This window comes from Dasypus novemcinctus, chromosome 7 (genome assembly GCF_030445035.2).
Source record: "Dasypus novemcinctus isolate mDasNov1 chromosome 7, mDasNov1.1.hap2, whole genome shotgun sequence".
In the NCBI taxonomy this organism is placed as follows: Eukaryota; Metazoa; Chordata; class Mammalia; order Cingulata; family Dasypodidae; genus Dasypus; species Dasypus novemcinctus.
In genome coordinates, this window is record NC_080679.1 from 38,561,113 (window position 1) to 38,586,063 (window position 24,951).

Sequence of the window (24,951 nt, forward strand, 5' to 3'; positions counted from 1 at the left end):
GGAGGGAAATTTTTTGCAAACTTTTGCTGAAACAGGCCACTATTTGGGGGAATTTTGTTATTTTAATAGAGAAAGAACAAAATTTTAACTTTGCATCAGTATACTCTTTGATATTGCAATTTAAAAAACTTTATAGATAGACAATAAATTTTACTCAACTTCAGCTACAAAAATTTCTGTATTCATTTAGGTTTTGTTATATATTTTAACTTTTCTTCATAACCAGTTGTTTTATTTTAGGACAATATTACTGTATTTTTCTTTAATAATAAAAGCACATTTTATACACCCTACATACATAAGTTATTAAAGTGATTTTGGGAACTGTCTCAAAGCAAATTTTTTACAATATACAATTACCATGATTATGTTAATTAACAGGTATTTTATTTTAGCAGTGCAGGAGAAACTACTTTCCTCATTATTTTATGAAAACCTAAGATTCCCAATAGAATCAAAATTATCTTCTCCCTAACACCACTTTCGTATGCAGATTAAGGTGGCTTCTGACAGGTTTTCCTGTTATGAAGTTAATCATCCATTCAGTGTCTGTGTAATGATGATTTCCTATAATTAGCATTTGAATATTTCAGTTTAAGCAATGCTTCTACAAACTTCTTGTAACTATTCATTCCCACATATAGTTACTTCATTTCAAGAGAAATTCTGTCTTCACAGAACATATTCCCTTACTTAATGCTACCACAATACTTTCTACAACTTGCCATATGCATTCAAGTTTTGTCCTGCATACTTCCATTCTAATTTTATGAAAACCAGCCATCTTATCTTAGGACAAAACACACTTTCTTGAACAAACTTGTCAAATTTCAGTCAGCACTCCTAGAAACTTTTTACTTCTTTCAATATCCATTTAAGTTTCACAGCCTTCATTTCATTCTGTGGAGAAAAATAAACTATTCATTTCAATTTGGGCAAGAATTATCTTTTATGAAGAGATTTCTGGTAATTTCATTAGTCAAGACAAAATTTTCATCACTTTAAAGATTTAATATACTTAATGCAAATATATCTTTTTAGCATTCATACTTATTTATTAATACAAAAATTTATTTAATTTTTGGCCATTTGAAATGAGCTCTTTTAGTAATTTTCATTTATCAATTTAAAATTACCATCCAGAGGTATTAAAATATACACTGGCACTGAACAAACAGACAAACACAAAAAGAGTATGACATACCAAGAGAAACACAAAGCTCATTAATTTGACTCATAATTCTTACTCCTTTGGTATGGCTATTTTTAGGCTTTTCATTATTTTATATCTTTGATTTTACTGCCTTTAAGATTTTTTTTTTCTGGAATCAGTGGTGCTTATAATATGCAAGCTTGCTTTGGGGAACTTTTTTATTAGTAAGCAGCAATGGTTAGGAATATTTGAGCACTATAAATGCCAGTTAAGTTTTAATTTAGCAGTTTAGATAGACAGGTATTTAACACATATTTTGGGTTATTGCCTTTTAGGAGTGCACTTAGACAGACTTAGGAGTCAGCTAAAAGCTTACCTGTAAGAGGCCAGCAATGGCAGGTTAAGTGAGGTTATTAGGGACAGCTGGGTACTGAAGTTTCTGATAAAATGAGAAGAATCAGAAGACTAGGACCCCAGATGGTTCTTGATTTGGGAGAGTTCAGAGAGGGAAAAGGGGACGTGAATGTGCATAATGCTTTCTGCCTGGGCCACTTTCTGGAGAGCAAGGATAAGAGCTGAGAAAGGAGCCTGGAGAGTGGGGAGTTAGGCTTGAGAGTGGGTGAAAAGGGAGTGGGTTCAGGGAGAGGGTGGGGGAATGGGAGGAGAATGGAGTAAGTTGGGGGTGCTGATGAGGCATGTGGTGGTGGAGGAGGGTCATGATTGGAGGGATTGGAGTTGGAAGAAGGGTCTTCTGTGTGCTGAAGGCAGGGAGGGGTAGGGTGGGGAGGTGAACGCTGGCCTCAGCACCTGTATGAGGAGGGGAGAAAATTGGAGTGAAAGAAGGTGAAAATGAGGAGGGGGAGGGAGAGGAGTCAGAGGAAAAGAAAGGTGGGAGTGGAGGTGATGTCCAAGGTATATATGGAGGAGTTGCAGGGAGAGCCTTATCAGCTGGATCAAAGTCAAGGTTTTGGGGGGATTTGGGGGGCAGAAGAGAGGAAAAAGAAAGCTTTTGAGGAGGTTTTGGTGTAAATGAAGAACTGGATTGACAGAGGGAAGGGCAGTTACCAAGATGAAAGAAGGCCTGAACATAAGGAACCTTGGGTCCCTTGCTGCTACACTGGATAAAGTTCTTTAAGTCCCGGAGAATTTGAGAATCAAAAGTATGTTTTCTGGCCACTGACTTTCATTGTCCAATTATTACTGTGGCCACACAGAAGTCGAATAGAAAATGAGTTTTTTGGGTCTGATGTCTCCTTTTGGGTACAGCGTTTTAAGGTTGTGAAGGGGACAACACAGGGGTGTGGTTTTTTGGGGGGCCGAAATTGAATTCCCCATTTTAGGTGGCATGGGTGAGACTAAGGATCTCTAGGGTGGGAATTCTAAATGAGACAGGTGTCCCTGAATCAGTCAGAACCCTCCAAGGAAACAGGAATCCGTGCTTGGAGCCAGACTTCTCCAGAGCCAAGGAGGTTCTTCCCATGAGGACACAGGCTTTCCACCAGCTGTGACCCCTGATGACAGCAGTGAGGATCACTGACCTAGTGCTTAGGATTTTTGGTGGGTTGTCCTAGACAATGGAAAAAGGAGAGAGGGAGAGAGCAGGATCCTCCAGTAGAGAAATCCTTAACTCACCCAGCTGAGATTCAACGTCCGGTCTTGGATGGCCATTTGGAATCTTATGACTTGTTAATCCTTGCAAACCTTGTAAGGGGGAACTTCTAACACATAGCCAATGCTGAACTAAAATTTGATAAATTTGTTCAAGGGAATGTGCTTTGTCCTAAGATAAGATGGCTGATTTTCATAAAATCAGAGTGTAAATATATAAGACAAGACTTGAATGAATATAGAAAGTTGTAGAAGGTATTGTAGAAGGTAGCAGTAAGTAAAGGAATGTGTTTTGTAAAGATGAAATTTGTCTTGAGATGAAGTAACTATAGTCTAGGTGGTTATGGATAGTTATAAGAAGTTGGTAAAAGTATTTTCTAAACTGAAAGATTATAATGTAAGTGACTGATTCTGGGAAATAATTATTACTATTTTTTAATATTTTTTTAATTTTTTAAATATACTTAAATTACAGTGGGAAATCATTAGTAAGTAGAAATCTAGGAATTGATATTAATAATGAAAAGTGACTTATGGTTAATTATAAAAAGTTTGTAAAAGCATTTCTAAACCGAAGTACTTAAATGGCTAATTTCAAGAAGCCATTATTAAATGGAAACTTAAATTGATGTTGATAACAAAAAATAACTTCATAACAGGGAAACCTATCAGAGGCCACCTCAATCTGCATATTAATGTAGTGATGGGGGAAGATAATCTTGATTCTTTTAGGTATCTCAGGTTTTCATAAAATAATGGAAAATGCAGTTTTTCCTATACTGCTAAAATAAAATACCTTTTAATTAATGTAATCGTGGTAAAGGTGTAAAAGGTATAAAAATAGTAAAGTACTAAAATATTTAAGTTCATTTGAAATATTATAAACTGCATTGGCATATTTAGAAAGTGTATGAAAAGTAAAAGAAATAGACTTCAATATTATCAAAATCTCTTGTGCATTCAAACCAGGCTGCATGGTACATCTCCATTTGAGTTATTGGCTAGGTTGGTCTCTGACCCCTAAAACAATAAAGGTATCTACAACAACCCTGGTTATGAAGTGATAGAAAGTACATTGCCATTTCTGACTCCTGCAGCAGCCAGCAATGGCTTGATAGAGCCAGATTTACATTGCCTCCAGACTATCTGTTTCAAGGTGCCAAAGGGTGCTATGCACCAGACCACTGAAACACTGGAGCCTCCCTCCAAAGGCCAATGGTGCTGCAACGTGCTGGCTATGTGAAGGATATACCAAGTGGAGCAATAATTACCAAAGTAATGTGAGTAGAACCTAAGCAGGGAAGAAGATTTGGCCCCAGGTTCAAACCCAGGGCCTTCTGATTCATATGATAAGCTGGCCCACACGCAGTTCTGATGCACGTAAGGAGTGCCCTGCCACGCAGGGGTGTCCCCCACATAGGGAAGCCCCACATGCAAGAGTTCACCCTGTAAGGAGAGCTGCCCAACGTGAAAAAAAATGCTGCCTGCCCAGCGTGGCACCGTGCGGAGAGCTGATGCAGCAAGATGATGCAACAAAACAAGACACAGATTCCAGGTGCCGCTGACAAGAATGCAAGCAGACACAGAAGAACACACAGTAAAGGGACACAGAGAGCAGACAACTTGGACGGGGGTGGGGGTGGGGCGGGCAGGGAAGGAGAGAGAAATAAATTTTAAAAATAAATCTTAAAAAAAAAAAAAAGAACCTAAGCAGACACAATTGGCATTATGGCCTGCTCCCATGTAGAGACAACATGTATGGTATTGCAAACCTGGAACTTAGATCTATTAACTGCAGCTCAAAGAGTAACATGTACGTTGATTAGTATTAAGTGCTGTACCTATATACTTGATGAATATATTATCTCTTCTATTCTAGATCATATGAAAAGGGATATTGTAGGCATTAAAAGTCTTGGTAAACTTAATTCATTTTCTAAGTAATTAATGAATGTGCCTATAAGATAAAAGAATGGCTCTCTTAACTACTATCTTTAGTTTGCTTGCCACATGCTTATCTTATTGCCTATATTGTCTTTGTGAGTTTATGTCTAGGGCAGTGCCTTTCCTCATACCTCCCCTAGCTGTCCTAGGCATAACCACTGCTGTGGGAACTGGGGATGGCAGTTTCCTAGACAGATTTGAAACTTATAAGACCAAGCCCTTACACTTTGGGAGGATGTAGCCTCTAGAGACACCTGGCCTTTCTCATTCTCATGATCCAGTATGTCCTGGGTGGTCCCCTTTTTGGGACCACTTACCACCATATTCTTTATCCTTTTACTAAGTTTACTTCTTCCAGAATCAATGCCTTCCAGAACAAGGTATTAGTCATGCAGGGATTTCATCCAGTTCTAACCAAGGTGCCAGACCAACCTTCCCTTAACTTCAATAGAGCAGCCAGAGAGTTTCACACTTGGGTCAGGCAGGTTCTTCTACCTAAACAGCAGAAAGCAGGTACAGAAGAAGGACCATTTCCCTTCAGCTCCTCCTTAAGAATAAGGATGCATACTGAGGGGGAAGTTAAGGAGGAAGTTGAGGAAACAGGGAAGGCAGCTGGTCAGAATAAAGCCCACCAAAGATCCTCATCGTGAGATCCAATTTGAAAGTCCCAGATTACTCTGGTATCTACTAATGGGGATGCTGATAGTAAACTGTTAGACTAGCATGATCTTCCCCTTATTGTTACTGAAAATTAGACAGTGTGGAACACCTTGCTGGCATGGCACAATATGACCCATCAACAAGTTTGGAACAAGACCCTCTCATTTAAGACTGAGATTCATTACCAACTTTTAATGAGATTCATAATTATATTTTTTCCATTTTAAGGGAACTGATGAATAAGCCCAGGTCTTTATTAAGATATGCTGTATATAATAGTTTAGGACGGTTAACAGGTGAGTCTATCACCATAGATTACATCAATCCTGTCTGCATGGAATGACAAAAAGGAATCTGTGATTTGGGGTGGTAACCCCATAGGTTGTGCAATTCTACTATCAAGGCTACATATAATATAAAGCCCTGGATTCTGGGCTTCTAGATTCTTGGCTTGTGTCTCATAAAAGAATTTAAGGACCCTCCATAGGGTAGGCAAGGGAGTGAAGAGTTTATTAAGAAACAAGAAAATGAGAAAACACACAGTCCATGACTCGGCATGGATGAGGGTGCACTGCAGGGTGAGTTACACATGTGGGACCCTAGGTCAGGGCTTTTAAAAGTCTGTTGGCTGTTCTGATTGGTTGCTTCACCTATCATTTCTCAGGGGGTCAATGGTGAGGCCTTTTGAGAATATCCAGGTATTTCCCTTGACTCCAAATGGGATTCTCATCCCAAGTTCTCGCAGGATCACTCAGAAGGTTTCTGGAAGGGGTCTCACAACCATGTGGTCTGCTGATCATGTTGTCTGCCAGCGATGCTGTCTATCAGTCATGTTGTCTGTTGACCATGTTGTCTGCTGGATCTTCAATTGTGAAGTAAGTCTTCCCTTTCCTTATAATAACATGCCTCAACTCCCCCCTCAGAGGGTTTACACCCTTATTCTTTAGGGAATGCTGTAGGGCAATGGTCATTCTTTTGTAGCTACTTCCTACCGGTTAGGGAGAGTAGGCCCTACCTGGCAAAGTGTAAAACCCTCTTTCTACTCTACTGTCATTGAGGGAAGATAGGTCCAACACCCTGGTTGGAGCTGGATGAAATCCCTGCATAACTAATAAAGCACTGATTCTGTAAGAAATAAATTTAAGGGAGCAGGTGTGGTTCAAGCAGCTGAACACCTGCCTTCCACATGGGAAGTCCTGGGTTTGGTTCCTGGTGCCTCCTAAAGAAAACGATGAGCAAACAATGAGCAAAAATAATGAGCAGACAGCAAGCAAAAATGATGGGCAGACAACGAGCAAAAAAAAAAAAAAAAAAACCAAGCAGACAACAGGCAAAAACAACAAGCAAAAACAAACTAGCAAAAAATGAGCAAACAACAAGCAAGCAGAAAAGGTAAGCAGACCTAAAAAGGGGACCAGTCATGACTTACTGGACCATGAGAATGAGAAAAGACAGGTGACTTCAGAGGTTGCATCCTCCCAAAGTTGATGGTAAACAACATTCCTCCTTTAGTTCTTTAATGCTGTTGGTTAACTCTAGAGAGAGATTATGGTATACCTGCTGGTTTTGGTGTATCAAATGCCAGCCCCAGTTCCCACATGGTAGTTATGCTTAGGACAGCCAGGAGAGGTATGAAAAGAGGCACTGCCTTAGACATAAACTCACAAAAGTAGAGGCAACAAGACCAGCATATGGCAAGCAAAATGAAGACAGTACTTAAGAGATCCATTCTTTTGCCTTATAGACACATTCATTAATAACTTAGAAAATAAATTAAATTTACCAAGACTTTTAACATGTTCAATATCCCTCTGCATATGATCTAGTATAGAAGAGATACAGGTACAGTACTTTATATCAATCAATATACTATCAATGCATAAGTTTCTCTTTGAGCTGCAACGAATAGATCTAAGCTCCAGGTTGCAATACCATACATGCTTTTTCTCCATGGGAGGAGGCCAATTGTATTTAAGTTCTACTGACATCACTCTTGTAATCATCGCTCCACTTGGTATGCCCTTCACATAGACAGTATGTGCAGCATCATTGATCCTAGAGAGAGACTAGGAAGGTAAGGCTCTAGTGTTTCACCAGCCTTTTACATAGTGTCCTTTAGCACTATGAAACAGAGCCAGTCTGGAGGCAATATCCATTGTACATCTGGCCATATCGAGCCATTGCCAGCTGCTGCAGGAATCCAAAACTGCCAAGTATTCTCCTCCACTTCAGGAGCATAACCAGAAATATGGTAGATATCTTTATTGTTTGAGGGTCCTAGTGACTGACTTAGCCAATAATTCAAATGTAGAGGCACCATGCAGGGTATTTAGGCCTGGTTTGAAAGCATAAGAGAGTTTGACAATACTGAAGTCTATCTCTTAATTCTTATACACTTTTTAAACACTTCCAATGTGATTATAACATAGCAAATGAACTTAACTATTTTAGTAGTTTACTGTTTTACTTCTACACCTTTACCATGATTATATTAATTAACAGGTATTTAACTTTAGCAGCAGAGGAAAAACTACTTTCTCCATGATTTTATGAAAATCTAAGATTCCCAGTGGAATCAAGGTTATCTTTCCTTACCACCACATTAATATGCAGATTGAGATGGTCTCTGACAGGTTTCCCTGTTATGAAGTTACTTTTTGTTATTAATATCAATTTAGGTTTCTAATTAATAATGGCTTCCTGGAATTAGCCACTTAAATGTTTCAGTTTAGAAGATGTTTTTATAAACTCCTTATAATTAACCATAACCACATAGACTAGTTAGTTTACCTTTAAATAAGCTTACTAAATTATAATTAGCAACCAATGAAATTTACTTTTATCTTAATTTCATTAAACATGAGCTAACAAGTTTCATCATCTTAAAGATTTAATACATATAATGTTAATTTATTTACTTGGTATCCTATAAACCTAGGGAGATAAAAACCAAACTAAATAAAATTGAAACAATCAGACATTTATGCAAGGAATGTTCTTTTTCCTTTTTTTACAGTAGGCTAAAACCTCTTTTCTTTAATAAAATTCTAAAACTGTGAATAATCCTAAAAGCATACTGACTGCTAGGTTCTGGGATATATTATAATTATTTGATTTGTTTTTATTATAATTTAGAAAAGTTCTTTCCATAGCTTTCAAGGACTTTTCCTTTACTACTGAAATTTGGCAATTATTACTAACCATCATCATTTTAAGGCTATTAAAAGATTTATATTAGAGAATTACAGGGTGACTGATTCTTAATTTCCCAGCTTGGAAGACAGAGTTTTAATCTGTCACACCCAGCCCCTCCCTCATGGCTCTTGCAAAGAGAAGGTCCCGCGGCCTGGTTAGGTAAAATAGCTTAGGAAAATCTTTTTTCCTTTTCCAATAGTTTCTATATTCAGAATTCTATATGACTTTCCCATCCTGCTCAGCCTAATTTGGGCTCCAGGAATATTCTTTCACATATATAAGCACATATTTAATTTTTAACAATTTGAATAGAGTTCTTTTAAGAATCCTCATTTGTTAATTTGATATTACCATCCCAATGTATGAAGATATACACTGAACAAATAGGTAAACATGAACTGAGTTAGACACAAACATACAACTCACAAAAATACTTATAACTTTCTTTCTCTTGCAAAATAAGTTTAACTGTAAAATAACATTTAAAAGATCCCTTTGAAGGCTATTCTGATTACTCTAATTTGCACTGTGACCATGCAGTTTTGTACAAGAATTTTGTTCCTTTTAATTATTGACTTATAACCAAATTGTTTCCAATGCTTTGAAATACAATTTACAACATTTTCCTTTACTTCAGAGTTTTGCTTATTTCCCATTTTGACTTTGATAGACCTTGGAAAAGCAAAACTAATTCTATTATACACTCACTGGTATCATTGAAGTCTCAGGGAAACCTTGTTTTTCTTATGACTTGCTGCTTTTAGGAACAACAAAACTCAAGGTGGGAGACCCCTCACTTCCCAGTCCTCAGAGATAAAAGGACTCCGGCAGCTGCTGGACTGGAAGAGTGGACATCCAACCTCGAAGGTGGAAAATTCCACTAGGCAGCCATCTAGTCCACACCTGGAGTCATGAGAGAAAGCAGGGTCATTAATACCACTGGAAGGGCAGGACACAGGGGTGTCTTCAATTTGCCTTTCCCTGAGCTGTGGAGGGGGCAGAAGTTGTCATGAAATAACCATAAGCAAAGGCAAACTCAGTTTAGAATTATCATCACAAGAGCAGCATAAGCAAGGATGTGGTTAGACCTGAAGTAACCATAAACAAATGTAAATTCAGTTTATAGTTACCATTATGGTAATATGTTTTGGCTAAATCCACCCAGTTATTCAGATATTATCAATTTCAGATATTATCCTTCTGCTATTTTATAATATAAAGGTGTTTATATAATGATCTTAACTCTTAGTCATAGTTTCTAGTAAGTTTTCACTTTAAAACAAATTGGGTACTTTGGTTTATTAACTAAACAACTAAAACAATTTTATTAGTAACACCTTTGCTAAGTTTTTCTGCTTTTCCAGCAGTTGAACTAATTCCATGTGATTTCTTTTATACATTAAATTCAAATGCAGGATAGTATTCACATTTTAAGACTCATTTTTAGGTTACCTTTCACCATTATTCAAATTGTAACAGGCGAACCCCAAATCTGATTTATGAGTTCCTAGGCACAAGCCATCTGACAGAGTTAAGCACAAATTTAAAAGTTAAACGCAAAGTTAAGCACAGAATACAACAGAAGAGAAAATTTTACACAGTTTAGGTTAGGGAAAGACCTGCCTTTAGAATCACCTAAATGCAAAGCTCCCAGTGTCCGCCCACAACAGAAACCTCAATAAGGACCCTCCAGTTTCATTCCTCCAGGAAAATCCCTGGGCAGGTGCTTAAGTATGCAGCTAAGGGGTCCAGAGAAGCCCTGTCCCCGAGAGTTACAGGGGAATAGGCAGGAAGAAAAGAATAGCCAGGAACCTTTTTTAAAATGACCTAAATCTTAATTCCCCATTTACTCCTCTCATTAGGCACAAACAAGGTTAGGAGACATCCAGAGTGCAGGCTAAGACCAAGTAATTGGCTCCCATGTTAATTAAGAAATTAGCAATCTTACCTTCCACTTCAAGGGTATCTGGGCTACTCTGGTTGATGGTTCACGTGTGGCTTCAGGCCCCTTCTATCCTCCCCTAGCTCAGGGCCCCAGTAGTCCATGTGGTGAGGCAGCTTGGGGCCAGTTTCCTACTGACTTGGAGCTGGATTCCAGTAACCCTGAGGTGACCGGTGCCTTTAACAGGGGCAGGTAAAAGGTGAACCTGTCCCAGACACTGCACCTGTCCTTCCTTACCTTCTCCATCATGGCAGTGTTGTCTTGATTGTTGAAAACTGAGAAGACTGTTTCTAAAAGGGAGTTAATAGAAGTTTGGGGATCCAGGGAAAATTTCTGCAGCTTTCTACAGATATCCAAGGTAGACTAGCTGGGTTTCTAGGTTCTACCTCTGAGTAATTTCCCTGAGTTTATTTAAAATTATCTGGTTCGGTAGTACATTTCCTCATGCCTTTAAGGAGACATGGCCAAAGTGGTCCATGGCCCTCAACTCTGCCTGTCTTCTCCTTTTCTCTTACACAGGTTTAGCTGGATTTCAAGGTACCATGCAGAGACCATTCTTGGCTATACTGTGGCCATATGGTGTGGCAGAAAATGATTACTATCAGTAGGCAGCTTCTCCCAATTAGAAGCCTCCATTATCCTAGGAGAGCATAAATGCTCTTGTCAGTCTGGGTGGCATCCCACTGGTCATAAAGATTGCTCACTGAGCCAGCGTGCTGGAAGTTGGAAGCCCTTAGGCGGCCTTAGGAGACACCCCTGAGTGAGCTCGTCTCATAGCCACTCTCAGGGACCGAGTTCCACAGTTAAACCTGACCTTAAGAGGCATGTTGAAATGTTAAAAGGTTGAGACTGTTCTGCAGTTTACAAGCAAAGAGCCTCAGGGGCCCCAAGGGTAATAGATTAAGAGAAGCTTAAGGGCCTCCCAGGGGCTGAATAAGGAGCAAACCACCTGGCACAGCTCAGGGTGAGAATCTTAGGGCCTCGCTAATAAAATGAAAAGAGGGCACAGACAGGCTTTAGTTAAAACTCAGCAGTCTCTGGTGGGTATCAGAGAATGCCACTTGCCTCTCTGTTTCCTGGGCTCACCAAATAGTGTTACCAGATGGCTCTGAACTTTGGGCACTAGGTTTTTGGCTTATGTCACATAAAAGACTTTAAAGCATGGACAACGGGCGCGCTGCAGGGTGAGTTGTGCACATGGGACCCTAGGTCAGGGCTTTATAAAGTCTTGTTTGCTGTTCTGATTGGTTGCCCTGTCATTTCTCAGGGGGCCAAATGGGAATCCCAATCCCTTTTGGGATTCTCATTCCAAGGTGTAGCAGGATCCCTCAGGAGATTTCTGGTTGGGGTCTCACAGCCATTTTGTCTGCCAGTCATGTTGTATCTTGGCCATATTGCCTGTCAGCCATTGTTGTCTGTCAGCCATTGTTGTCTGTCAGCCATGTTGTCTGCTAGGTCTTCAGCTGTGACCCAAGTCTTCCCTTTCCCTATACTAACCTGCCTCACACTGACCTTTTTTTGTACCAAGTGATACTACAATTGTCACTGAAAAACACATAACGGCTTTAGCCAATCAGATTGCTCAAGCCTTTAATGACTCCAAAGTAACAATTTCCTTAGTAAATAGGGAAATTACCCAACTACAAAGGGTAATTTTACAAAATAGGATGACTATAGATATTCTTACTGCGTCACAAAATGGGACCTGTGTCCTCATTAATGTTCAGTGTTGTGTATATGTTTTTATAGGTCTAAAAGCTTTTGGTGGAGGACTCCTATTATTCTGTTGTCTTTTACACTGTTGCTGTGGAATACAGATACACTGCTTGTCTTATGGTCAACATAGTCCACCATGTGGAAGTGGATTGTGGGGAACCAGAGCATGTAGCCATCTGCATAACCTAGGCATAAGTTAAAGGTTAACAACCCTTCCCAGAAGGAAGAGAATATATAGATGTTATTGTAAACTGTGATCTTCCCAAAGCAGTAAACATCCTTGGTAAAAGCATTTCCTAAGAGTATAGTGAAAACATCCCACATCCCATGTGTATGCTTCTTGAGAGCCAAGCTCTCAGCACCAGACACAGTTGTACTTTTCTGAATATACATCCTGCCCTAGCATTGAACAATGACATAATCAGTTCAGAACTTGGGCATGGGGTACAATTATATGATTTCTCTCATACTCCAGAAACACAACATCAAGAGATTATAACTTGTTGCCTGCCTCTCTCTTCAAGGGACTGTGTCAGGCAAGTCAATAATGTGTTTTCTTTTCATTGCATTCTTACAACAACTCTATAAGGTCGAATTCTCTGTCAGCTAAATATTTTTGTTGTTATTTCAAAAACAAGCGCACCCAGGTTATTTCAAGTAATGAGACTTTATTATAATGACACCTTGAATAATGAAATTGTCATTATTTTATAAGAGATTTATAATGGTGTGATGTATGTGAGTTACAATTCAGTTTGGCAACACATAATAACAGTATACTCAAAGTAACAGTGATGTAAATATTAATACATGAGTGCCTGGATCTCTCAAGAAACAAGAAATTTAGAGGTAGAAAGTTGCTGGTATTACTTTGGTGGCTCAAGAATTTCAAGTTTGAGATCTCTAAGATTCTAGAGTTTTTAAAAAATTTTACCTGGACTTGTCCTTACCTTAAAGTTCAAGAAAAGCTACTTGTTCCTACCTTCTGGTTTCTTGGACTTACCCTGGCCTGCTGACAGGGAGATGAAGAGGGTCAACCACTACACCAGGGAGCCAAGAGTGCCTACAGCTGCAAGCAGGAGAACTGTATCCAGCATCCATGTGGAATCTAAACCCCCTCTTGATGTAGAGGGGGACTGGACATAGCCATCGCAAGTCCACAAGATGGAGGAATAGAATATGGATTAGAGTGGATTTACTGGTGTTCTGCTGGGGAACTATTGTGATTAGTAAGGGAAGAAATTGTAGTAGTAATGTGGAGAGGGTGGCCATGGTGGCTGCTGATGGTCCGGAGAGGGAAGAAGAGATATGGTGTGGGGGCATTTTCAGGATTTGGAATTGTCCTAAGTGGTGCTGCAGAGACAGATGCTGGACGTTGTATGTCCTGTCGTGGCCCACTGGCTGGACTGGGGGAGAGTGTGGACTACAATGTGGACCACTGTCCATGTCCTGCAGTGGTTCTCCAGAATGTATTCGCCGGGTGCAGTGGATGTGCCACAATGATGGAAGAGTTTGTTGATATGGGACGGGTGGTGTGGGTGGGGTGGGGATTATATGGGGACCTCATATTTTTTTAATGTAATATTTAAAAGAAAATTTTTTAAAATGAAAAAAAAAAAAAAGCTGCTGAAGCTCTAGCCATCTTGCCAATCTTCTAGGGCATACTTCCAAAGCTGAGCCCACTTTCCTTGAAGCCCCACTCAATGACTTCTACTTAAATTTCAGTGGCCATTCTCAACTTCAATGGAAGCTGGAAATACAGCCTTTAATCTGAGTATATTGCTGCCTCAAATAAAATTGTGGTTCTGGTGGTAAGAAAGAAGGAGGGAATGATGGTCTCTGCAATGAGGTGGTAGATGGTAATAGCCCATTACCTCAATAGAAAGTTTAACCAGAAAGCACCTTGCGCAATTCATGACAAGTAATAACAACAGTATGAACATTTATTAAGTGCTAATTCTTTATATGCTTTACATATATTATTTCATTGAAACCTCATACCATTACTACAGGGTAGGTAATATCATTATCCCATTCCACAGATAAGAAAACTACTTCTCGTAGAATTTCAGAAACTTACTTAAAACTGTTCAGCCAATCAGTGGAGAAGCGGCCAGTGTTAGAATCCAGGTCCTTCTAAAGCCCAAGAACAAGTGACTAATCACAAAATTGAAAACTGAGACTCACCGTTCTGGAAAGGAAAGACCTCTCCTGGAAAATGTGTGTTCAGAGCCTTTCTTGGGAATGTGCCCTTCATTTCAAAGTGCAATGTTACTTAATCATCCTGACTTTGCTTTTTCTCCCAACAATGCCATTTCCGTTTTCTGTTTTGGCCAAGAGAGCCCAGCTCTCTGCATTTTTCATCCTTATGTGCTTTGGTGTCATAATAATTTTTTTTTCCCTAGGTAAATTCCTCACTGTGACATTTGTTGCACATTTTTGATAGTTGAAATGACAAGAAAGGGAATAAAATATTAAATATATTCCTTTTATTATGTTTTATAGAGCCATATATTTTTGTTCATGGGAGAGAGCTTGTGAACTCTTGGCTAAAGTCACAAACTTACAGCTCTGCTGTTAAATGACTCCAGAAGATGTAAGAGACGCTTTCATGTTTCATTTCACTGTGCTTATAATTCAAGAAAAAATTCTCCCTTTGCTTCCTGAAGATTGTAAAATTAAACTGGAAAGTATTAAATGGTGCAATGGCAGAGCATACCAAGTAGCATGCTTGGCATGACTTATTTTTAAAATGTGGAGTTTCATTATATAATTACGCTGCTAAAAAAGCAGTGGATAACACATCACATCATTATTTAATTTAAAGGAAAAGCTTTCTAAGTTTTTGCTGACAGTTCATACCAGATTCTGTTTCTATTTGCCTAATTTGTAACCTGTGCTAGAGTTTTATATTTCACTATATTTCTTAAAATGTGCTTATCCTTTGAGACACAGCTTGATAGTACATTATTTCAGCATAAGATGTACCAGCAATTGCCTTTATAAAGCAGGTTTCACAGCACTGAAATGTTTGTGTTTTGAGGTAGCAACATGCCAAAATAATTTTCAGTAATATGAAACAAAATAAATGCAAATAGTAAGAGTAGAAATAAAAATTTTAAAATAAATAAATAATACATATTGACAATACAAAAAGAAAAAATGGCAACTATTTCTTCAATAGTTTCTATATCTAGCTAACATCTTAACCACAGATCCTTGGTTACAGACTGATATAATAATATTTCATGTAAATAATTGCCCCATAATTAATAACTGAATTATAATAAAACTAGAATGCCTAACAATTTAGATAACTACCGGGTTATATCATTGCCATAATGTTTTTACTTTTTGATTCAGTCTTTTATTTTACCACAAATAATTTTAAAATAATGATTTCCTTTCTTTTTTAAAAAAAATTATTCAATTTATTTATTTCTCCCCACCCCCTCATTGTTTGAACTTGCTGTGTCTGTTCACCTTCCTTGCTTCTTTTTTTTTAAATTTCTCTCCCCTTCCCGCCCCCCCGCCCCCGTAGTCTGCTTTCTGTTTCCATTCGCTGTGTGTTCTTCTGTGTCCGCTTGTATTATTGTCAGCGGCACCCAGAATCTGTGTCTCGTTTTGCTGAGTCATCTTGCTGCATCAGCTCTCCATGGTGTGGTGCCATTCCGGGGCAAGCTGCACTTTTTTCACACTGGGTGGCTCTCCTTACGGGGCGTACTCCTTGCACGTGGGGCTCCCCTACGCGGGGACACCCCTGCGTGGCAGGGCACTCCTTGCATGCATCAGCACCGCATGTGGGCCAGCTCATCACACGGCTCAGGAAGCCCTGGGTTTGAACCTCCCATGTGGAAGGCAGACACCCTATCCATTGGGCCAAATCATTTCCCTTGCTTGTCCTCTTTAGGGAGCACCAGGAGCTGAACCAAGGACCGCCCGTATGGTAGGCAGGAGCTCAATCACTTGAAACACATCTTCTCCCCCTGATTTTCAATTCTAAAGATATTATCCAAATTCATTAAAAAATAAAAGTACATCTATGAACAAAAATTTTCATTTACCAAACAAAAAAATTACACCTCGAAATTCATACTTTGTCATACTGCTTTAAATTTTAAATACAAGAAAGTGGACATGGCTCAATTGATAGAACATCTGCCTACCATATGGAGGGTCCAGGTTTTGATACCCAGGGCCTCCTGACCCGTGTGATGAGCTGGCCCAAGGGCAGTGCTGCCACGCGTAAGGAGGGCTATGCTATGCAGGGGTGTCCCCGCATAAGGGTGCCCCATGTGCAAGGAGTGCGCCCCACAAGGAGAGCTGCCCCGCGTGAAAAAAAAAAGTGCAGCCTGCCCAGGAGTGGTGCCACACACATGGAGAGCTGATGCAGCAAGATAATGCAACAAAAAGAGACACAGTTTCCCAGTGCCACCTGACAATGCAAGTGGACGCAGAAGAACACACAGCAAATGCACACACAGCAGACAATGGGGGAGGGGGGAAGGTGAGAGAAATAAATAAATCTTTAAATTTTAAATACAAATAAAATCACCAATGGTTGCATGGAATGAAGACATCGAAGTGACTTAAATTCCATTTCTGCGTATTTCAAACCCCCTGCTTAATTTCAGGAAGATGTAGCATCACAGCAGGGGAGACCTGCACCATTAACTTAATCCCCCAAAATTTCTGGTAATGGAGACCACATATGTCATCAGAGCCCTTGGCATAACTGAGTTCTTTCAGTTAACTTCCATGTAAAATGCATCGTCTAATAAAGGATAGCATAACAAAAATAAGAATAAGTAATTAACAGTCATGTAAATCACATTGTCTATTTTAAAAGAAAAAAGTGTATATTTAAATATATAGTTAAATCTCAGTAATCACAGCAATTGTTTAGAATTTAAGCCACAAAATATTTTTTGAAGGGAGAAGTATTTCATCATTGACATTTGTTTAGAATTGCTGACATATGGTGATAGCAAAAGACAGTCTGGCTTTCAATTGGTTTTATGATTGTTTTTAAATTCTCTCTATAGAGAGTGTACCGTTATTAACTGTACCTGGAACAGGTCACCCCCATTGAACCTCTGTTGGCATACCATGTTTCCATAGTTAAGCAGGTTAAATTTAGTTTTGTTTATTGAATGCACTTATAATGCATTTTGATATTCCTTAAATAAAAGGTAAGGGATTTATTTATTTTTTCAATAAACAAACAAAAAGTCCTTTTGTAATAAAAAATGATCATCCAATGACTTATCTTTCTTTTTGTGTATTAGATTCTATTCAATTGAGGAAACTCAGGAAGAAAATGATTAGAAAGAGGCACTGGGGCCAAAAGCACACATTCCTGGAGGGCCTTGGTGGGTTGGGTCCATAAGTAAAGAGGTGAGGAAGAAAGGTGTGGAACTAGAGAGCCGGCTGCTACTGTGGCCTTATGGGAAGAAAAGCGCAGTGTTACCCGGATCTTCTGATATTTTTTCATGATGACTGGCAAATCTTGATGGCTATGTGAGATCTCCTGATTTTTAAATGTTGGAAACAATTCAAACTTCAGAAAACACTGTACAGTGCAAACGAAATATACCCACAGGCTGCATTAGACCCTTGGGCTGCCAGTTTCCTAATGGGAAAAATACAAAAATAGCTATTGAACAGCTTAAAGAGATCAAGATATTGTGCCTTATCCCCCAATTCCTTTCCATTCCTAAAATGTGACATTTGGGGGAAAACCTAGCTACAGTTAATCATATTCACAATTATCTGTAGTTTAACGAGCCAAGTGGTATAATTAGAGTAGGTAGTTGGGAGTGGACTAAACTCCCACAGCAGTCCTCTCTCCTGAGTCAGGGCCAAGGATGGTGTCATCCAGACGCCTGTTGACCGAGTGATATATAACAAATTTATTTAACTGCTGGAAAACCACATTTCCTTTTCCAGGGCAATGAGTTAAAAGATTATTTACCTCCCTTAGTAACAAAGAGAGAAACTACTTCTTCCTAGACTCAGAACTGTGACCACTTCTCCCAAAGAAAACCATGAAGGTTTGCAGCTAGAGCCAGAAAGAACGTCCCCACGGCTGCCTGTAGCTGCTCCGCCCGGCCACCTTCCCAAAGGTGAGTGAGTGCTTTGCTCCCCGAAAGCTTCATGTCCCACGAGGGAGTCTTATAGGCTGTAGTTAAGAAAACCAAAACCTCAGTTCTCAGAGACGGGAAAATTTACAAATCCTTGAATCTAGAGTCATTTTTATTGGCATTTGGCACATTTGCAAGAGAAAGTTTATTCACCTTAGAGAAAAGAATAGAAGCTGTTCCCACCTTTCCACAGGTAGAGTTTTGTGTATTTTAGAGAGGAAAAAAAAGCAGGTCTAGAGCTAAATCCTCTAACAGACATTCCCACTGAGTATCTTCAAGGCTCAGTCCTTGCTGGAGCAATTCAGGATTATAAGCAAGAATTTGAGGAAGGCTTTATCCTCGGTGGCCTTTAAGAATTCCCGGGTTTAAGTGGCATGAAATCGTCCCTGGAGGGCCGAGTTGACATGCTTCCTCCTCATGACCCTCAGAGCCACCGAATTCTGGGACCGTGAGTCTGTGTCAGACCCCGGGAAAAATTTTGTGTGGTTCCAGCCTCAATGTTCAGCCAATTAAAGGCCCTGAAGTCTAATTTCTGACCCTGCCTGTCCTGAAGAATCAGGCTTAGCAGGAGCATTTACAAATGAGACAGTCATCTCCCTGTATGACAAGAAGGGAAAAAAATGGAAAAGAAGTCTTTCCGTTTTTTCACAAGTCAGTTTCTTTCATAAGGAAGTGTCCATTTGTATGGTATTATTCCTTTTCTGGTGGTTATATTCTATCCTGAAGTTTTTTGTTTTTCTTTTATTAAAAAAACAAAAAGAAAAAAAATTTAGAAATTATCATTAACAAAAAACCGGTATCACCTGATTGCATTCTCCCAAATATCTATTTCTGAAATTCCTATCATAAGAGAATTTAGGGGTTTGGGGCAGTTATGCTATTTTAAAGTCAAACAAGAAAAAGAAAGAATAGTGATAAATTGAATCATATCAAAAGAGGGGAGGCCCAATTGTTTTCTGCTGGGGAGGTGGGCATTATAATTATTAGAAATTCTTTGGATTAGTAAAATACTCCTCTTTTAAATTGTAATATCTTCAGAAGGACTCTAACAGTGAAATATGAAGCATCAATGGGAAAAAAAAGTGTATTTTTAGGAAAAGGAAGATCCTTTCCCTAAAAGATGTGCACTATGTCTTCCTCTCTGAGCCAAGTTGACCCTCTAGAATTGCTTAAATACACATCGCTGTGGAGGGCCCCTTGAAACACAAACTACCACGGGCTTCAGAGAACTTGTAATGACTTAGAAAGAGATGAAACTGTCCTGGAATGCTTCTTTCCATCCAAGTTATTTCTACCCCTTTCTCGCATCTACTCAATTCTATAAACATCTCTTCTCATGGAGATAGTTAGACTTAAGCCTCTGAACTTAAGATCATGGTCTCTGTAGTCAGAATTCCTCGGCCCAAACCCCAAGTCAGCCATTTATTGTAGAGGTTCTGGTTCAGTTTGCCAAAACTGTATGACGAATACCACACAATGAATTGGCATTTTTGGTCTCATGATTTTGAAGGCTAGAAGTGCAAAATGAAGATGTTGGACAGGCCATACTTTCTCCCAGAGTTGGTAGCTCTAGTAACATGGATTAAGACCCACTTTGATTCAGATTGGCCATACCGTAACTAATAATAACATCTTCAAAAGCTCCTAATTACAAATGTGTTCACACCCACAGGAACATGGATGAAGGCTAAGAACATGCCTTTTGTTGGGGTACCTGATTCAATCCCCAACAGGTTCTCTTAACAGATCTCCAATTAACTTACTCACCAGCCTTTCCAAAGAACAAAACAGCCTGGCTGATGTCCATTGCACCCCAGTGCTCTGGGAAGCAGATAGGTTATCTCTAGCATACCTGAATACTTCAGCTTCAACTGCTTTTGAATAACAGATCAACCAGAGGGGTCTGGATCTTGTAGGATAGTTTGTATCTATACCTACTACATATAGCACTATTATATAACCTTGGGACTGGTAACAATTTGGACCAAATAATTCTCTGTTGGGGGGGTGGGTGGCTGTCTTGTGCCTTATAGAATGTTTAAGTAGCATCCCTGGTCTCTACCTACTAGATGCCAGTAGCGTGCCCCCACCACAGTTGTGACAAGCAAACATGTCTCCAGCCAAAAGGTCCCTAAAGGACGTTGCCCTCAGTTGAGAAACACTGATTATGTGTTCCTTAGTTTCTTCATTCGATTATGGCTGGTAAGAAGGATTTCCAGGGATCTGACTGGGGAACCAGCAACCTCTGTTCCAATATGTGCAATGTGCTTTAGCTGTGCTTGGCACATAGTGAGTGCTTGCTAAGTGGCAGCTGTTATTATTATTCTCATCTTCTTTCTCTATCCTTTGCTACTCAATGTTCCCACTCTATGAAAACAAAAACTCACAATCATGGAAAGTAACCAAAACTTCCCGAAATTCTCTTCAAAATGCCTTTTGTGGATGAAATCATGTGTTTGTGTGACAACAGCAATGGCATGGAACTATTAGTAAACACTAACACTGCTGATGCAGGTACAGGTAATTAGGCAGATGCAGGTCTCTAGCAGAGAACTCCATCACCATTCCCTTCACTGACCACATCTATGCTTGGAAAAAAAGAATAGTAGATAGCTCTCTGGCACCAAAGGATTATGGACAGGCATGGAAGGAGTGTACATCAGGATGGGCCGAGGGATTTGTGTAGCCTAAAAAAGCATATCCACCCCACCCCCAGGGTTATTCTCATTCCCCCCACCCCTCCATTGAGAATTACTGATTTAGATTTTCTAGACTTGGTCTTTTTTTTTAAAAGATTTATTTTTATTTCCCTCCCCGCCGCCCCTCCCAGTTGTCTGTTCTCTGTGTCCATTTGCTGTGCTTTCTTCTTTGTCTGCTTCTGTTGTTGTCAGCAGCACAGGAATCTGTGTTTGTTTTTATTGCGTCATCTTGCCGAGTCAGCTCTCCGTGGGTGCAGCGCCATTCCTGGGCAGGCTGCACTTTGTTTCTCGCTGGGCAGCTCTCCTTATGGGGCGCACTCCTTGCGCGTGGGGCTCCCCTATGCAGGGGACACCCCTGCGTGGCACGGCACTCCTTGCGTGCATCAGCACTGTGCATGGGCCAGCTCCACACGGATCAAGGAGGCCTCGGGTTTGAACCGCGGACCTCACATGTGGTAGATGGATGCCCTATCCATTGGGCCAAGTCTGCTTTCCTAGACTTGGTCTTTTTTTTTTTTTTTTTTATTTATTTATTTAGTTAGTTTCCCCCCCTCCCCTGGTTGTCTGTTCTTGGTGTCTATTTGCTGCGTCTTGTTTCTTTGTCTGCTTTTGTTTCTTTGTCCGCTTCTGTTGTCGTCAGCGGCAAAGGAAGTGTGGGTGGCACCATTCCTGGGCAGGCTGCACTTTTTTTTTTTTTCACGCTGGGTGGCTTTCCTCACGGGCACACTCCTTGCGCGTGGGGGCTCCCCCACGCGGGGGACACCCTTGCGTGGCACGGCACTCCTTGCGCGCATCAGCACTGCGCATGGCCAGCTCCACACGGGTCAAGGAGGCCCGGGGTTTGAACCGCGGACCTCCCATATGGTAGACGGACGCCCTAACCACTGGGCCAAAGTCCGTTTCCCTAGACTTGGTCTTTAACAGCAGACAATGTGTGCTTCTCTGGCCGCTGATCTTTTATGACTAGCAATGTTCAATTTCTCACATTACTTGGTCAGGCTGATGCTAGATTTTATAAAGGTCAAGAAAGTTATGCAGAGGGAAGCTAACCACATCAAGGTTTGCTTTCCTTCAGGCTCCACAATTATAATCCCTTGAATTTCTGAATTCTGAGTCCTGCCTCAGGTACACAGATGTGCCCACATCTGCCAGGGCCATCAACATAAGGAGGGAGAAAGATCAAACCTTCAGTTTCTTGACCTACTCAGATAAAGAACTAAAATAAATACCTAACCAATGTGTGATTCCATTTCTTCACTATCAGAACACACTGAAACCCAGATTATAGCTTGAAATTGCATGCATTTTTAGTTTTATGCTTTAGCCGCCAGCTAAAACAACAGAGTTGAAACATATGCCTGCTTGGTTTTGAAATAAATCCAAGAAAATCAGGAGCAGGAAATAAATCTGCCCTGTAGTTTGCTGTAGATTTGAAGAGCTCCCCTTTGACATTCTAAGGTATCTTTTCATTCTATCGCTGCTAATTTAACTTGACTTTTTGTACGTGAAAGCCCACCCAAAGGAGGGATTGGTGTCCCCACCACCACTGCTTTCCAGCCTGCCACAGGCAGCTAATAGCAAGGATTTCCATTTTAAAAAGCAAACCTCAATTACACACAACATACATGCTGAGCAAAAGAATTAATTTGTACAGTATGTTCATTGCTTTTTTTTCCCCTGGAATACATGATGAATTTTTATGGAGGGTGGTGGAAGAAGGGAAGAAAAACATTCAAAACCCAACATCATTCTCCCGTACAGTGTCATTTCAAAAGCCAGATAAAAGCCACATGAGGAGGCTGGGAAATGAGTGTACAACATAGTTGTTTGAAAACCTCCCTCCATTTCATCCTGGAGCCCGGAGGCTACACCCCGGCATCACAATAGCTTCTCTCCTCGCAGAAAATTAACTGGTAAGTGCTTCTCAGTTTGTTTTCCTCAAACTGACACATTTGCAGCTGACCTGAAGGAGGATTCTTGCAGATGATTTCTTTACAAAACAGCATTTTGACTAAGTACCAGCTGGCAAGAAAAGAAAAAAAGGACTCCTGACAGTTCACAAAAACTAACTGCAGAGTCATATTTTTGGTTCTATCAAAAGTGTTCAGGGACCTTAACAGGGTTTTACTACAGATGCAGATTAACTCTAAAATGGTGAAGAGAGAAAATGAGGATGTAAGGGTGGGGGTGGGGCGTGGCAAAGAAAAACTTTCAGTAATTTTCTCAGGTTTTACCTACTTAATTACAGTTCATAAATTCGGATTTTAAGTAGTTGCAACCCAGAATAGTCAAACAGCATTTGCGGAAAGCGCACGGTGAAGAAAATTAGGAGAAAGTGGTATTCTGTGATGGAAATTGATATTGTTTCCCTTACGTTACAAGGTAGGAAAAAGTTCTAAATTGAGTTGTATTGTGTATTTGCTTTTTAAAGTACAGTCTGTTTTGAAGTGCTTTTCCATTTCTTTGTTGTTGCATTTTTGAAATCTCATAATCAATTGTCTGTTAGAATAATTGGCACGTGGGATCTCAAGTGGGAGCAAGTGGCTAACTGCAAGTAGAGAAGGGGGCAGCTCTTATTCTTTTTGTGGTCAGATAAGTGGGAACACCAATTGTGTTTTGAAAGATTACCCTTTCATCCAAATGAAAGTGAATGCAAACCAAACAAAGGTTCATAACAGAATTTTCACCAGCAATTACTCTTAAATTGGCCTTTCTCACCTAAGACAAACTCGGTTGTTTAAGAATCCACAAATCTTTCTCGTTATTTTAATCCACTAGAACTTTGTTTTGTAAAGGAGTTCAAGGGACCTTTCTCCAGATCTCAAATTACCTAGTAAAAGTAATTCCTCTTGCTGAGTAATTCTCAATATGTTTGCATATCTTCTAGGCACTAAATCATTTTTAAATTTTTTCATGGCTTATGCTTTTGATTTTATCTCAATTTAAGTCATTTAGTTTATGAAAGAATGTCGTACTTTTTCTATGTAGCTTTACCACTAATTTTCATCTCCCTGAAGTAGATACTTAACACAAAATTCCCTTTTTCAAATGTCACATCACTTAGAATTTTGGCAAGCAATGTGGCAACGTGTGTATGCAAATGACAATAATTTTATTTTCTTTAACCCAGCCAGGACTCTTTCTGTGAAAGTACCCTACAGACATAATTTTAAAAGAGGAAAAGCTTTATGTTCAAAAACGTTTTTTTCTGAAGTATTTATAATTGCAAAAATTCAGAAGCAATCTAAATATACAGTGGGGGCATGAAGATTTAATGTATCATCTCAATGGGCCCATTTTGCAATCACACAAAAATCAGTTTTAAAATTATGCAGCATTACGGTTGGGTACTTATATTATAATGTTAACCATGATTTGAATTCTGTAGCCAGTAATCAAAGCTGAAAAAAATTGAAAAATATACACAAAATTGAAAAGAATTTAGTTAAGCTAATGGTAAGTTTATGGGCGCTATGTCTCTTCTTCCCCTTCCCCCAAACTTCCTTTACTAGTATATTGTGTTAATTTAAAAATTGTATAACAATGAAAATTCCTATCTATATTTTTCCTTCTGGTCTCAATTTTCATACAATCCAAAAAACTTAAACTCTTAAATTTGGTGGGACTAATGATTCCTAATTTGCCTGGTTTCTTTAGTGACATTTACATTAGTAAATGTTTCTACCTCATAACACTTCTCATGAAAATAATAAGCCAAGACCATAAAAATAAAAAAAACTGATAGTAGAAAAATGAAAAAGGTAAAACACCACTAATTAAATGAACATTACTGAATAGCACTCTCAAAGTTGGACACTTTCAAATATGGCTCAAGTCTATAGTTGCATGACATCTTTTCACTTGCTCTTTTGATTTTATTAAAGTCACCCC

General features: G+C 39.5%; 1 protein-coding gene across 2 annotated transcripts in view; it reads left to right on the plus strand.

Annotated features, from left to right (window-relative positions):
* The first annotated feature begins 18,168 nt into the window (after nucleotides 1–18,168).
* CMKLR2 (chemerin chemokine-like receptor 2) overlaps nucleotides 18,169–24,951 on the plus strand; it is a 55,512-nt gene continuing 48,729 nt past the window's right edge. The window contains exons 1-2 of one of the 2 annotated variants that reach the window (XM_004454663.5): nucleotides 18,169–18,343; nucleotides 22,822–22,973. The gene's annotated coding sequence lies outside the window, so the exon portion shown is untranslated. The remainder of the gene's footprint in view (nucleotides 18,344–22,821; nucleotides 22,974–24,951) is intronic. The other variant, XM_004454664.5, reaches the window with a different exon arrangement.